Genomic DNA, 15,992 nt, shown 5'->3' with positions numbered 1-15,992 from the left:
CGCCACCCCCGACCGCCACCAGGCGACAGCCACCATCCCCAAGCGCCACCCCCGACCGCCACCAGGCGACAGCCACCATCCCCAAGCGCCACCCCCGACCGCCACAAGGCGACCGCCACCATCCCCAAGCGCCACCCCCGACCGCCACAAGGCGACCGCCACCATCCCCAAGCGCCACCCCCCGACCGCCACCCCCCGACCGCCACCCCCCGACCGCCACCCCCCGACCGCCACAAGGCGACCGCCACCATCCCCAAGCGCCACCCCCACGACCGCCACCCCCCGACCGCCACCAGCCGACCGCCACCAGCCGACCGCCACCAGCCGACCGCCACCAGCCGTTCGCGGTGTGCGCCTCCGGCGCCACCGGTCCCAAGCACCATCCCCAAGCGCCATCCCCGACCGCCACCCCCCGACCGCCACCCCCCGACCGCCACCAGCCGACCGCCACCAGCCGACCGCCACCAGCCGTTCGCGGTGTGCGCCTCCGGCGCCACCGGTCCCAAGCACCATCCCCAAGCACCATCCCCGACCGCCACCCCCCGACCGCCACCCCCCGACCGCCACAAGCCGTCCGCCACCAGCCGACCGCCACCAGCCGACCGCCACCAGCCGTTCGCGGTGTGCGCCTCCGGCGCCACCGGTCCCAAGCACCATCCCCAAGCACCATCCCCGACCGCCACCCCCCGACCGCCACCCCCCGACCGCCACCCAGCGACCGCCACCAGCCGACCGCCACCAGCCGACCGCCACCAGCCGTTCGCGGTGTGCGCCTCCGGCGCCACCGGTCCCCAAGCACCATCCCCAAGCACCATCCCCGACCGCCACCCCCCGACCGCCACCCCCCGACCGCCACCCAGCGACCGCCACCAGCCGACCGCCACCAGCCGACCGCCACCAGCCGTTCGCGGTGTGCGCCTCCGGCGCCACCGGTCCCAAGCACCATCCCCAAGCACCATCCCCGACCGCCACCCCCCGACCGCCACCAGCCGACCGCCACCCAGCGACCGCCACCCGCCGTTCGCGGTGTGCGCCGTTATCCGCCTCTCGGTGGTTCCTTGCCGGGCGTGGGTCGGCGTCCGCTGTCGGTAGGTGACGGGACCATAATCGGCCCGCGGACCAGCCGGCGGGGCTCTCTTGAAAGCCTACCCGCCTTCGCTGGTTCCCCGGTCGGCCACGAGTAGCGAGAATTCGGCCTCTTCGCCCGGAGCGCGGCTCAACTTCAGCGAAAATGCACTAAGTGCCAAAGCCCATTCATTTACAACGGCGTGTCCGCCAGAGGGCGCGTTTCCCGCCGCGGACCGGCCGGCGGGGCTCGTCGGAGAGCGTGTCCGCCTCTCGGTGGTTCCTGCCGGGCGTGGGTCGCCGTCCGCTGTCGGTACTTTACGGGACCACGTTCGGCCCGCGGACCAGCCGGCGGGGCTCCCTAGAAAGCTTATCCGCCTTCGCTGGTTCCCTGGTCGGCCACGAGTAGCGGGAATTCGGCCTCTTCGCCCGGAGCGCGGCTCAACTTTTGCGAAAATGCACTAAGTGCCAAAGCCCATTCATTTACAACGGCGTGTCCGCCAGAGGGCGCATTTCCCGCCGCGGACCAGCCGGCGGGACCCGCTCGACTTCCTATCCGCCTTCGCTGGTTCCCAAGTCGGCCAGAATTCCGGGCCGCGACCGGTAACTCGCGGGACCATAATTGGCCCGCGGACCAGCCGGCGGGGCTCTCTTGAGAGCTTACCCGCCTTCGCTGGTTCCCTGGTCGGCCACGAGTGGCGAGAATTCGGCCTCTTCGCCCGGAGCGCGGTTCAACTTTTGCGAAAATGCACTAAGTGCCAAAGCCCATTCATTTACAACGGCGTGTCCGCCAGAGGGCGCATTTCCCGCCGCGGACCGGCCGGCGGGGCTCGTCGGAGAGCGTGTCCGCCTCTCGGTGGTTCCTGCCGGGCGTGGGTCGGCGTCCGCTGTCGGTAGGTGACGGGACCCCGTTCGGCCCGCGGACCAGCCGGCGGGGCTCCATAGAAAGCTTACCCGCCTTCGCTGGTTCCCCGGTCGGCCGCGAGTGGCGAGAATTCGGCCTCTTCACCTGGAGCGCGGAGCGACTTTTGCCAAATTTTTTCTAAGTGCCAAGGGCTCTCGCGCCGCGATGCGTCCGCCTCTGCTGGTTCCCCGGTCGGCCGCGAGTGGCGAGAATTCGGCCTCTTCACCTGGAGCCCGGAGCGACTTTTGCCAATTTTTTTCTAAGTGCCAAGGGCTCTCGCGCCGCGATGCGTCCGCCTCTGCTGGTTCCCCGGTCGGCCGCGAGTGGCGAGAATTCGGCCTCTTCACCCGGAGCCCGGGCCGACTCCCGCCGACATGATCACATCATGATCCAATAGCGAGTGTCGTATAACTGTAACATGATGTACAAAATAAATATATAAATATTAACATCACCTATAAACATTAAATATATAAATATTAACATCACCTATAAACATTAAACATATAAATATTAACATCACCTATAAACATTATGAATACCATGTTTATAACCGAATGCTCATTTTGTATTATTTGGCTGTAAATGCGAGCATAAGTTGTATATATCATGTATTTATCCACGAACCGTTAAAGAGATGTCAAGTCAGGCTACCTTAAGAGAGTCATAGTTACTCCCGCCGTTTACCCGCCTCTGTGCGAGAGGCGGTGTAATTTCTCTCCGTGTCCGCTGGAGGGAGGCATTTCCCCGTTACAAGCTCCGGGAAGATCACCCGGACGCGGAGAACGCTTAGCCGGGGTGCTGGGAGCCTCGTTCGGCTTAGAAAGTGAGGTGGAAAGCACTCGGGGAACCGGCTGGAGGTGCGGTGGAAGCTCGGCGGGCCGCGTAAAACGCTTAGCCGGGGCTCTGGAAGCCTCGTTCGGCTTAAACAGTGAGGAGGAAAGCACCCGGGGAACCGGCTGGAGGTGCTGTGGAAGCTCAGCGGGCTGCGTAAAACGCTTAGCCGGGGCTCTGGAAGCCTCTTCGGGCGTCAAGAGTGAGGAGGAATGCAACATGAGAACCGGCTGGAGGTGCGGTGGAAGCTCGGCGGGCCGCGTAAAACGCTTAGCCGGGGCTCTGGAAGCCTCGTTCGGCTTAAACAGTGAGGATGGGAGCACCCGGAGAACCGGCTGGAGGTGCTGTGGAAGTTCAGCGGGCCGCGTAAAACGCTTAGCCGGGGCTCTGGAAGCCTCGTTCGGCTTCGAAAGTGAGGAGGAATGCACCCGGGGAACCGGCTGGAGGTGCTCTGGAAGCTCAGCGTGCCGCGTAAAACGTTTAGCCGGGGCTCTGGAAGCCTCGTTCGGCTTAGAAAGTTAGGAGGAATGCACCCGGGGAACCGGCTGGAGGTGCTCTGGAAGCTCAGCGGGCCGCGTAAAACGCTTAGCCGGGGCTCTGGAAGCCTCGTTCGGCTTAGAAAGTGAGGAGGAATGCATCATGAGAACCGGCTGGAGGTGCTCTGGAAGTCCAGCGGGCCGCGTAAAACGCTTAGCCGAGGCTCTGGAAGCCTCGTTCGGCTTAAAGAGTGAGGAGTGAAGCACCCGGAGAACCGGCTGGAAGTGCTCTGGAAGCTCAGCGGGCCGCGTAAAACGCTTAGCCGGGGTGCTGGAAGTCTCCTCGGGCGTCAAGAGTGAGGAGGAAAGCACCCGTGGAACCGGCTGGAGGTGCTGTGGAAGCTCAGCGGGCCGCGTAAAACGTTTAGCCGGGGCTCTGGAAGCCTCGTTCGGCTTAGAAAGTGAGGAGGAAAGCAGCCGGGGAACCGGCTGGAGGTGCTCTGGAAGTTCAGCGGACCGCGTAAAACGTTTAGCCGGGGCTCTGGAAGCCTCCTCGGGCGTCAAGAGTTAGGAGGAAAGCATTGTGAGGGCCGGCTGGGGGTGCTCTGGCAGTCCAGCGGGCCGCGTAAAACGCTTAGCCGGGGCTCTGGAAGCCTCGTTCGGCTTAAAGAGTGAGGAGGAAAGTACTGGGGGAACCGGCTGGAGGTGCTGTGGAAGCTCAGTGGGCTGCGTAAAACGCTTAGCCGAGGCTCTGGAAGCCTCCTCGGGCGTCAAGAGTTAGGAGGAAAGCCTCATGAGAACCGGCTGGAGGTGCTGTGGAAGCTCGGCGGGCCGCGTAAAACGCTTAGCCGGGGTGCTGGAAGCCTCCTCGGGCGTCAAGAGTTAGGAGGAAAGCATCATAAGAACCGGCTGGGGGTGCTGTGGAAGTCCAGCGGGCCGCGTAAAACGCTTAGCCGAGGCTCTGGAAGCCTCGTTCGGCTTAAAGAGTGAGGAGGAATGCATCATGAGAACCGGCTGGAGGTGCTGTGGAAGCTCAGCGGGCCGCGTAAAACGCTTAGCCGAGGCTCTGGAAGCCTCCTCGGGCTTCAAGAGTGAGGAGGAAAGCACCCGTGGAACCGGCTGGAGGTGCTCTGGAAGCTCAGCGGGCCGCGTAAAACGCTTAGCCGGGGCGCTGGAAGCCTCCTCGGGCGTCAAGAGTGAGGAGGAAATCATCATAAGAACCGGCTGGAGGTGCTGTGGAAGTCCAGCGGGCCGCGTAAAACACTTAGCCGAGGCTCTGGAAGCCTCCTCGGGCGTCAAGAGTTAGGAGGAAAGCCTCATGAGAACCGGCTGGAGGTGCTGTGGAGGCTCGGCGGGCCGCGTAAAACGCTTAACCGGGGCTCTGGAAGCCTCGTTCGGCTTACGAAGCGAGGAGGAACGCACCCGGAGAATGACATTTTGATATGATTTGACCCTAAATGGCCCGCGGACCAGCCGGCGGGACCTCGGTGAAGACCCATCCGCCTCGCGGTGGTCCCCGGCCGGCTAGAGTTCCGGACCGCGATCGGTACCTCGCGGGACCCTAAATGGCCCGCGGACCAGCCGGCGGGACCTCGGTGAAGACCCATCCGCCTCGCGGTGGTCCCTGGCCGGGTAGAATTCCGGACCGCGATCGGTAACTCGCGGGACCCTAAATGGCCCGCGGACCAGCCGGCGGGACCTCGGTGAGCACCCATCCGCCTCGCGGTGGTTCCCGGCCGGCTAGAATTCCGGACCGCGATCGCTAACTCGCGGGACCCTAAATGGCCCGCGGACCAGCCGGCGGGACCTCGGTGAAGACCCATCCGCCTCGCGGTGGTCCCCGGCCGGTTAGAATTCCGGACCGCGATCGCTAACTTGCGGGACCCTAAATGGCCCGCGGACCAGCCGGCGGGACCTCGGTGACCACCCATCCGCCTTCGCTGGTTCCCAAGTCGGCCAGAATTCCGGGCCGCGACCGGTAACTCGCGGGACCCTAAATGGCCCGCGGACCAGCCGGCGGGACTAGCTTGACTTCCTATCCGCCTTCGCTGGTTCCCAAGTCGGCCAGAATTCCGGGCCGCGGTCGCTAACTCGCGGGACCCTAAATGGCCCGCGGACCAGCCGGCGGGGCTCTCTTGAAAGCTTACCCGCCTTTGCTGGTTCCCTGGTCGGCCACGACTGGCGAGAATTCGGCCTCTTCGCCCGGAGCGCGGCTCAACTTCAGCGAAAATGCACTAAGTGCCAAAGCCCATTCATTTACAACGGCGTGTCCGCCAGAGGGCGCATTTCCCGCCGCTGACCAGCCGGCGGGGCTCTCTTGAGAGCTTGCCCGCCTTCGCTGGTTCCCTGGTCGGCCACGAGTGGCGAGAATTCGGACTCTTCACCCGGAGCCCGGAGCGACTTTTGCCAAATTTTTTCTAAGTGCCAAGGGCTCTCGCGCCGCGATCCGTCCGCCTCTGTTGGTTCCCCGGTCGGCCGCGAGTGGCGAGAATTCGGCCTCTTCACCCGGAGCCCGGGCCGACTTCCGCCGATATGATCACATCATGATCCTATAGCAAGTGTCGTACAACTATAACATGATGTACAAAATAAATATATAAATATTAACATGACCTATAAACATTAAATATATAAATATTAACATCACCTATAAACATTAAATATATAAATATTAACATCACCTATAAACATTATGAATACAATGTTTATAACCGAATGGTCACTTTGTATTATTTGGCTGTAAATGCGATCATATGTAGTATATATCATGTATTTATCCACGAACCGTTAAAAAGATGTCAAGTCGGGCTACCTTAAGAGAGTCATAGTTACTCCCGCCGTTTACCCGCCTCTGTGCGAGAGGCGGTGTAATTTCTCTCCGTGTCCGCTGGAGGGAGGTATTTCCCCGTTACGACCTCCGGGAAGATCAGCGGGACGCGGAGAACGCTTAGCCGGGGCTCTGGAAGCCTCCTCGGGCGTCAAGAGTGAGGAGGAAAGCATCGGGGGGACCGGCTGGAGGTGCTCTGGAAGCTCGGCGGGCCGCGTAAAACGCTTAGCCGGGGCTCTGGAAGCCTCGTTCGGCTTAAACAGTGAGGAGGAAAGCACTCGGGGAACCGGCTGGAGGTGCTGTGGAAGCTCGGCGGGTCGTGGAAAACGCTTAGCCGGGGTGCTGGAAGCCTCGTTCGGCTAAAAGAGTGAGGAGGAATGCATCATGAGAACCGGCTGGAGGTGCTCTGGAAGCTCAGCGGGCCGCGTAAAACGCTTAGCCGGGGTGCTGGAAGTCTCCTCGGGCGTCAAGAGTGAGGAGGGAAGCACCCGGAGAACCGGCTGGAGGTGCTGTGGAAGTCCAGCGGGCCGCGTAAAACGCTTAGCCGGGGCTCTGGAAGCCTCGTTCGGCTTAAACAGTGAGGATGGGAGCACCCGGAGAACCGGCTGGAGGTGCTGTGGAGGCTCGGCGGGCCGCGTAAAATGCTTAACCGGGGCTCTGGAAGCCTCGTTCGGCTGGGAGAGTGAGGAGGAAAGCACCATGAGGACCGTCTGGAGGTCTTCTGGAAGCACAGCGGGCCGTGTATGACGCTTAGCCGGGGTGCTGGAAGCCTGGGCCGCCTGGGAGAGTGAGGAGGAAAGTACCATGAGGACCGTCTGGAGGTCTTCTAGAAGCACAGCGGGCCGTGGAGAACGCTTAGCCGGGGTGCTGGAAGTCGAGTAAGGCTCAGCCATCTCGTCCAAGGTGCTTATAAAGTGCATGTCCGCTCGGCTGGAGGTATTTCCGGCCACCCGGCGCCTGTGCACGGCCTCTGGGTGGCTCCGGGCCGGCTAGAATTCCGGGCCGCGACCGCTAACTCGCGGGACCCTAAATGGCCCGCGGACCAGCCGGCGGGACGTCGGTGACCACCCATCCGCCTCGCGGTGGTCCCCGGCCGGGTAGAATTCCGGACCGCGATCGCTAACTCGCGGGACCGCAATTGGCCCGCGGACCAGCCGGCGGGACGTCGGTGACCACCCATCCGCCTCGCGGTGGTCCCCGGCCGGGTAGAATTCCGGACCGCGATCGCTAACTCGCGGGACCGCAATTGGCCCGCGGACCAGCCGGCGGGACCTCGGTGACCACCCATCCGCCTCGCGGTGGTCCCCGGCCGGCTAGAATTCCGGACCGCGATCGGTAATTCGCGGGACCCTAAATGGCCCGCGGACCAGCCGGCGGGACCTCGGTGAAGACCCATCCGCCTCGCGGTGGTCCCCGGCCGGCTAGAATTCCGGACCGCGATCGGTAACTCGCGGGACCCTAAATGGCCCGCGGACCAGCCGGCGGGACGTCGGTGACCACCCATCCGCCTCGCGGTGGTCCCCGGCCGGGTAGAATTCCGGACCGCGATCGGTAACTCGCGGGACCGCAATTGGCCCGCGGACCAGCCGGCGGGACGTCGGTGACCACCCATCCGCCTCGCGGTGGTCCCCGGCCGGGTAGAATTCCGGACCGCGATCGCTAACTCGCGGGACCGCAATTGGCCCGCGGACCAGCCGGCGGGACCTCGGTGACCACCCATCCGCCTCGCGGTGGTCCCCGGCCGGCTAGAATTCCGGACCGCGATCGGTAATTCGCGGGACCCTAAATGGCCCGCGGACCAGCCGGCGGGACCTCGGTGAAGACCCATCCGCCTCGCGGTGGTCCCTGGCCGGCGTGGATTCCGGACCGCGATCGGTAATTCGCGGGACCCTAAATGGCCCGCGGACCAGCCGGCGGGACCTCGGTGACCACCCATCCGCCTCGCGGTGGTCCCTTGCCGGCTAGAATTCCGGACCGCGATCGGTAATTTGCGGGACCCTAAATGGCCCGCGGACCATCCGGCGGGACCTCGGTGAAGACCCATCCGCCTCGCGGTGGTCCCTGGCCGGCTAGAATTCCGGACCGCGATCGGTACCTCGCGGGACCCTAAATGGCCCGCGGACCAGCCGGCGGGACCTCGGTGAAGACCCATCCGCCTCGCGGTGGTCCCCGGCCGGCTAGAATTCCGGACCGCGATCGGTAACTCGCGGGACCCTAAATGGCCCGCGGACCAGCCGGCGGGACCTCGGTGAAGACCCATCCGCCTCGCGGTGGTCCCCAGCCGGGTAGAATTCCGGACCGCGATCGGTACCTCGCGGGACCCTAAATGGCCCGCGGACCAGCCGGCGGGACCTCGGTGACCACCCATCCGCCTCGCGGTGGTCCCCGGCCGGGTAGAATTCCGGACCGCGATCGGTAACTCGCGGGACCCTAAATGGCCCGCGGACCAGCCGGCGGGACCTCGGTGAAGACCCATCCGCCTCGCGGTGGTCCCCAGCCGGGTAGAATTCCGGACCGCGATCGGTACCTCGCGGGACCCTAAATGGCCCGCGGACCAGCCGGCGGGACCTCGGTGACCACCCATCCGCCTCGCGGTGGTCCCCGGCCGGGTAGAATTCCGGACCGCGATCGGTAACTCGCGGGACCCTAAATGGCCCGCGGACCAGCCGGCGGGACCTCGGTGAAGACCCATCCGCCTCGCGGTGGTCCCTGGCCGGGTAGAATTCCGGACCGCGATCGGTACCTCGCGGGACCCTAAATGGCCCGCGGACCAGCCGGCGGTACCTCGGTGACCACCCATCCGCCTCGCGGTGGTCCCTGGCCGGGTAGAATTCCGGACCGCGATCGGTAACTCGCGGGACCCTAAATGGCCCGCGGACCAGCCGGCGGGACCTCGGTGACCACCCATCCGCCTCGCGGTGGTCCCCGGCCGGCTAGAATTCCGGACCGCGATCGCTAACTCGCGGGACCGCAATTGGCCCGCGGACCAGCCGGCGGGACCCGCTTGACTTCCTATCCGCCTTCGCTGGTTCCCAAGTCGGCTAGAATTCCGGACCGCGATCGCTAACTCGCGGGACCGCAATTGGCCCGCGGACCAGCCGGCGGGACCCACTTGACTTCCTATCCGCCTTCGCTGGTTCCCAAGTCGGCTAGAATTCCGGACCGCAATCGCTAACTCGCGGGACCGCAATTGGCCCGCGGACCAGCCGGCGGGACCCAATCCACTTCCTATCCGCCTTCGCTGGTTCCCAAGTCGGCTAGAATTCCGGACCGCGATCGCTAACTCGCGGGACCGCAATTGGCCCGCGGACCAGCCGGCGGGACCCGCTCCACTTCCTATCCGCCTTCGCTGGTTCCCAAGTCGGCCACAAATTACGATTATTCGGCCTCTCGCTCTGGAAGTGCCATCGGCACTTGCTCGGAAAAGTGTCCGCCTCTTCTGGTTCCCTAGGTCGGCCGCCAAATGCGAAAAATCGGCCTCTACCCCGTTTGGGTACCAGGGGTAGGGTGCAGTACCAACTTTGGTCTTCAGGTGCGCCAGAGCGCGATGGTTGGTCCCACTAGTCAGCGTACTCATCGACGGTTTACTCCCCTTTCGCAAAATATAGTGGGCACGTATGTGCAGGACTGTTTATTTTTATTTTGAAAAATTTTCTAAGTGCCAGCGGACGCTGGCACACGACGTGTCCGAGCCACGATGGTGCCCAGGCCGGACAGCGACGGCGAAAAAGCCGATTCTGGAAGTTTCGAATATGCCAACGGCAAAAGCGGCGTGATGTGTCCGCCTCGGCTGGTTCTCCGGTCGGCCAGAAAAAGTGAAAATTCGGCCTCTCGCTCTGGAGGTCCGACGAACTTTGGCGAATATTTTCTAAGTGCCAACGGGTGTTGCGCCGAAATGTGTCCGACTCGGCTGGTTCCCCGAGTCGGCCCGAACGAGCGAAAATTCGGCCTCTTCGCCTGGAAGTCCGGCCGACTTTGGCGAATATTTTCTAAGTGCCAACGGGTGTTGCGCCGAAATGTGTCCGACTCGGCTGGTTCCCCGAGTCGGCCCGAACGAGCGAAAATTCGGCCTCTTCGCCTGGAAGTCCGGCCGACTTTGGCGAATATTTTCTAAGTGCCAACGGGTGTTGCGCCGAAATGTGTCCGACTCGGCTGGTTCCCCGAGTCGGCCCGAACGAGCGAAAATTCGGCCTCTTCGCCTGGAAGTCCGACGAACTTTGGCGAATATTTTCTAAGTGCCAACGGGTGTTGCGCCGAAATGTGTCCGACTCGGCTGGTTCCCCGAGTCGGCCCGAACGAGCGAAAATTCGGCCTCTTCGCCTGGAAGTCCGACGAACTTTGGCGAATATTTTCTAAGTGCCAACGGGTGTTCGGCCGTAATGTGTCCGACTCGGCTGGTGCCCCGAGTCGGCCCGAACGAGCGAAAATTCGGCCTCTTCGCCTGGAGGTCCAACGAACTTTGGCGAATATTTTCTAAGTGCCAACGGGTGTTACACCGTAATGTGTCCGACTCGGCTGGTTCCTCCGGTCGGCTCCGAACGAGCGAAAATTCGGCCTCTTCGCCTGGAAGTCCGGCCGACTTGGGCGAATATTTTCTAAGTGCCAACGGGTGTTACGCCGAAATGTGTCCGACTCGGCTGGTTCCCCGAGTCGGCCAGAAAAAGTGAAAATTCGGCCTCTTCGCCTGGAAGTCCGGCCGACTTGAGCTAATATTTTCTAAGTGCCAACGGGTGTTCGGCCGTAATGTGTCCGACTCGGCTGGTTCCCCGAGTCTGCCCGAACGAGCGAAAATTCGGCCTCTCGCTCTGGAAGTCCTGCCAACTTGAGCGAATATTTTCTAAGTGCCATCGGGTCTTGCCCGGAAAAGTGTCCGACTCGGCTGGTTCCCCGAGTCGGCCCGAACGAGCGAAAATTCGGCCTCTCGCTCTGGAAGTCCTGCCAACTTGAGCGAATATTTTCTAAGTGCCAACGGCTGTTCGGCCGTAACGTGTCCGACTCGGCTGGTTCCCCGAGTCGGTCCGAACGAGCGAAAATTCGGCCTCTTGCTCTGGAAGTCCTGCCAACTTTAGCGAATATTTTCTAAGTGCCATCGGGTCTTGCCCGGAAAAGTGTCCGACTCGGCTGGTTCCCCGAGTCGGCCAGAAAAAGTGAAAATTCAGCCTCTTGCTCTGGAAGTCCTGCCAACTTGAGCGAATATTTTCTAAGTGCCATCGGGTCTTGCCCGGAAAAGTGTCCGACTCGGCTGGTTCCCCGAGTCGGCCCGAACGAGCGAAAATTCGGCCTCTTGCTCTGGAAGTCCTGCCAACTTGAGCGAATATTTTCTAAGTGCCATCGGGTCTTGCCCGGAAAAGTGTCCGACTCGGCTGGTTCCCCGAGTCGGCCCGAACGAGCGAAAATTCGGCCTCTTGCTCTGGAAGTCCTGCCAAATTGAGCGAATATTTTCTAAGTGCCAACGGGTCTTGCCCGGAAAAGTGTCCGACTCGTCTGGTTCCCCGAGTCGGCCCGACCGAGTGAAAATTCGGCCTCTCGCTCTGGAAGTCCTGTCAACTTGAGCGAATATTTTCTAAGTGCCATCGGGTCTTGCCCGGAAAAGTGTCCGACTCGGCTGGTTCCCCGAGTCGGCCCAAACGAGTGAAAATTCGGCCTCTTGCTCTGGAAGTCCTGCCAAATTGAGCGAATATTTTCTAAGTGCCAACGGGTCTTGCCCGGAAAAGTGTCCGACTCGTCTGGTTCCCCGAGTCGGCCCGACCGAGTGAAAATTCGGCCTCTCGCTCTGGAAGTCCTGTCAACTTGAGCGAATATTTTCTAAGTGCCATCGGGTCTTGCCCGGAAAAGTGTCCGACTCGGCTGGTTCCCCGAGTCGGCCCGAACGAGTGAAAATTCGGCCTCTTGCTCTGGAAGTCCTGCCAACTTGAGCGAATATTTTCTAAGTGCCATCGGGTCTTGCCCGGAAAAGTGTCCGACTCGTCCGGTTCCCTAGTTCGGCCACATAATGTGAAAATTCGGCCTCTTGCTCTGGAAGTCCTGCCAACTTGAGCGAATATTTTCTAAGTGCCATCGGGTCTTGCCCGGAAAAGTGTCCGACTCGGCTGGTTCCCCGAGTCGGCCCGAACGAGTGAAAATTCGGCCTCTTGCTCTGGAAGTCCTGCCAACTTGAGCGAATATTTTCTAAGTGCCATCGGGTCTTGCCCGGAAAAGTGTCCGACTCGGCTGGTTCCCCGAGTCGGCCCGAGCGAGTGAAAATTCGGCCTCTTGCTCTGGAAGTCCTGCCAACTTGAGCGAATATTTTCTAAGTGCCATCGGGTCTTGCCCGGAAAAGTGTCCGACTCGTCCGGTTCCCTAGTTCGGCCACATAATGTGAAAATTCGGCCTCTTGCTCTGGAAGTCCTGCCAACTTGAGCGAATATTTTCTAAGTGCCATCGGGTCTTGCCCGGAAAAGTGTCCGACTCGGCTGGTTCCCCGAGTCGGCCCGAACGAGCGAAAATCCGGCCTCTCGCTCTGGAAGTCCTGCCAACTTGAGCGAATATTTTCTAAGTGCCATCGGGTCTTGCCCGGAAAAGTGTCCGACTCGGCTGGTTCCCCGAGTCGGCCCGAACGAGCGAAAATTCGGCCTCTTCGCCTGGAAGTCCTGCCAACTTGAGCGAATATTTTCTAAGTGCCATCGGGTCTTGCCCGGAAAAGTGTCCGACTCGGCTGGTTCCCTAGTTCGGCCACATAATGTGAAAATTCGGCCTCTTCGCCTGGAAGTCCTGCCAACTTGAGCGAATATTTTCTAAGTGCCATCGGGTCTTGCCCGGAAAAGTGTCCGACTCGGCTGGTTCCCCGAGTCGGTCCGAACGAGTGAAAATTCGGCCTCTTGCTCTGGAAGTCCTGCCAACTTGAGCGAATATTTTCTAAGTGCCATCGGGTCTTGCCCGGAAAAGTGTCCGACTCGGCTGGTTCCCTAGTTCGGCCACATAATGTGAAAATTCGGCCTCTTGCTCTGGAAGTCCTGCCAACTTGAGCGAATATTTTCTAAGTGCCATCGGGTCTTGCCCGGAAAAGTGTCCGACTCGGCTGGTTCCCCGAGTCGGCCCGAACGAGCGAAAATTCGACCTCTTGCTCTGGAAGTCCTGCCAACTTGAGCGAATATTTTCTAAGTGCCATCGGGTCTTGCCCGGAAAAGTGTCCGACTCGGCTGGTTCCCCGAGTCGGCCACGGAATGTGAAAATTCGGCCTCTTGCTCTGGAAGTCCTGCCAACTTGAGCGAATATTTTCTAAGTGCCATCGGGTCTTGCCCGGAAAAGTGTCCGACTCGGCTGGTTCCCCGAGTCGGCCAGAGAAAGAGAAAATTCAGCCTCTTGCTCTGGAAGTCCTGCCAACTTGAGCGAATATTTTCTAAGTGCCATCGGGTCTTGCCCGGAAAAGTGTCCGACTCGGCTGGTTCCCCGAGTCGGCCCGAACGAGCGAAAATTCGGCCTCTTCGCCTGGAAGTCCTGCCAACTTGAGCGAATATTTTCTAAGTGCCATCGGGTCTTGCCCGGAAAAGTGTCCGACTCGGCTGGTTCCCTAGTTCGGCCACATAATGTGAAAATTCGGCCTCTTCGCCTGGAAGTCCTGCCAACTTGAGCGAATATTTTCTAAGTGCCATCGGGTCTTGCCCGGAAAAGTGTCCGACTCGGCTGGTTCCCCGAGTCGGCACCGAACGAGCGAAAATTCGGCCTCTCGCTCTGGAAGTCCTGCCAACTTGAGCGAATATTTTCTAAGTGCCATCGGGTCTTGCCCGGAAAAGTGTCCGACTCGTCCGGTTCCCTAGTTCGGCCACATAATGTGAAAATTCGGCCTCTTGCTCTGGAAGTCCTGCCAACTTGAGCGAAAATTTTCTAAGTGCCATCGGGTCTTGCCCGGAAAAGTGTCCGACTCGTCCGGTTCCCTAGTTCGGCCACATAATGTGAAAATTCGGCCTCTTGCTCTGGAAGTCCTGCCAACTTGAGCGAATATTTTCTAAGTGCCATCGGGTCTTGCCCGGAAAAGTGTCCGACTCGTCCGGTTCCCTAGTTCGGCCACATAATGTGAAAATTCGGCCTCTTGCTCTGGAAGTCCTGCCAACTTGAGCGAAAATTTTCTAAGTGCCATCGGGTCTCTCCCGGAAAAGTGTCCGCCTCGTCCGGTTCCCTAGTTCGGCCACGGAATGTGAAAATTCGGCCTCTCTGAGGTACCAGGGGTACGCATTTAGGTACCAGGGGTAGTCGCTGAGGTACCAGGGGTATGCATTTAGGTACCAGGGGAGACCACTACGGTCTGTTGGTCCCCCTAGTTAGTGTACTCATCGGTTTACTCCCCTTTCGCAAAATATAGTCGGCACGTATGTGCAGGACTGTTTATTTTTATTTTGAAAAATGTTCTAAGTGCCAACGGAAGCTGGCACACGAACTGTCCGAGCCACGATGGTGCCCAGGCCGGACAGCGACGGCGAAAAAGCCGATGTGTGTTTGATGGAAGTTTCGAATATTTTCAAAGTGCCAACGGCACTTGCGGGGTGATGTGTCCGCCTCGTCTGGTTCCCCAGGTCGGCCAGAAAAAGTGAAAATTCGGCCTCTTCTCCTGGAAGTCCGGCCAAGTTTGGCGAATATTTTCAAAGTGCCAACGGCACTTGCGGGGTGATGTGTCCGCCTCGTCTGGTTCCCCAGGTCGGCCAGAACAAGTGAAAATTCGGCCTCTTCTCCTGGAAGTCCGGCCAAGTTTGGCGAATATTTTCAAAGTGCCAACGGCACTTGCGGGGTGATGTGTCCGCCTCGTCTGGTTCCCCAGGTCGGCCAGAAAAAGCGAAAATTCGGCCTCTTCTCCTGGAAGTCCGGCCAAGTTTGGCGAATATTTTCTAAGTGCCATCGGCACTTGCGGGGTGATGTGTCCGCCTCGTCTGGTTCCCCAGGTCGGCCAGAACAAGTGAAAATTCGGCCTCTTCTCCTGGAAGTCTGGCCAAGTTTGGCGAATATTTTCAAAGTGCCAACGGCACTTGCGGGGTGATGTGTCCGCCTCGTCTGGTTCCCCAGGTCGGCCAGAACAAGTGAAAATTCGGCCTCTTCTCCTGGAAGTCTGGCCAAGTTTGGCGAATATTTTCTAAGTGCCAACGACTCGACCAGCGTAAAGTGTCCGCCTCGGCTGGTTCCCCATAACGGCCACCATAAGTGAAAATTCGGCCTCTTCTCCTGGAAGTCAAGCCAAGTTTGGCGAATATTTTCTAAGTGCCAACGACCCAACCAGCGTAAAGTGTCCGCCTCGGCTGGTTCCCCATAACGGCCACAACAAGTGAAAATTCGGCCTCTTCTCCTGGAAGTCTGGCCAAGTTTGGCGAATATTTTCTAAGTGCCAACGACCCAACCAGCGTAAAGTGTCCGCCTCGGCTGGTTCCCCATAACGGCCACAACAAGTGAAAATTCGGCCTCTTCTCCTGGAAGTCTGGCCAAGTTTGGCGAATATTTTCTAAGTGCCAACGACCCAACCAGCGTAAAGTGTCCGCCTCGGCTGGTTCCCCATAACGGCCACAACAAGTGAAAATTCGGCCTCTTCTCCTGGAAGTCTGGCCAAGTTTGGCGAATATTTTCTAAGTGCCAACGACTCAACCAGCGTAAAGTGTCCGCCTCGGCTGGTTCCCCAGGTCGGCCACCAAAAGTGAAAATTCGGCCTCTTCTCCTGGAAGTCAAGCCAAGTTTGGCAAATATTTTCTAAGTGCCAACGACTCAACCAGCGTAAAGTGTCCGCCTCGGCTGGTTCCCCATAACGGCCACCAAAAGTGAAAATTCGGCCTCTTCTCCTGGAAGTCAAGCCATGTTTGGCAAATATTTTCTAAGTGCCAACGGCTCTTGAGCCGAAAAGTGTCCGCCTCGGCTGGTTCCCCATAACGGC

The sequence above is a fragment of the Syngnathus floridae genome, unplaced genomic scaffold (assembly GCF_059516105.1).
Source record: "Syngnathus floridae isolate MCC-2025c unplaced genomic scaffold, RoL_Sflo_1.0 HiC_scaffold_83, whole genome shotgun sequence".
Taxonomy (NCBI): domain Eukaryota; kingdom Metazoa; phylum Chordata; class Actinopteri; order Syngnathiformes; family Syngnathidae; genus Syngnathus; species Syngnathus floridae.
This window is presented reverse-complemented; position numbering follows the sequence as displayed.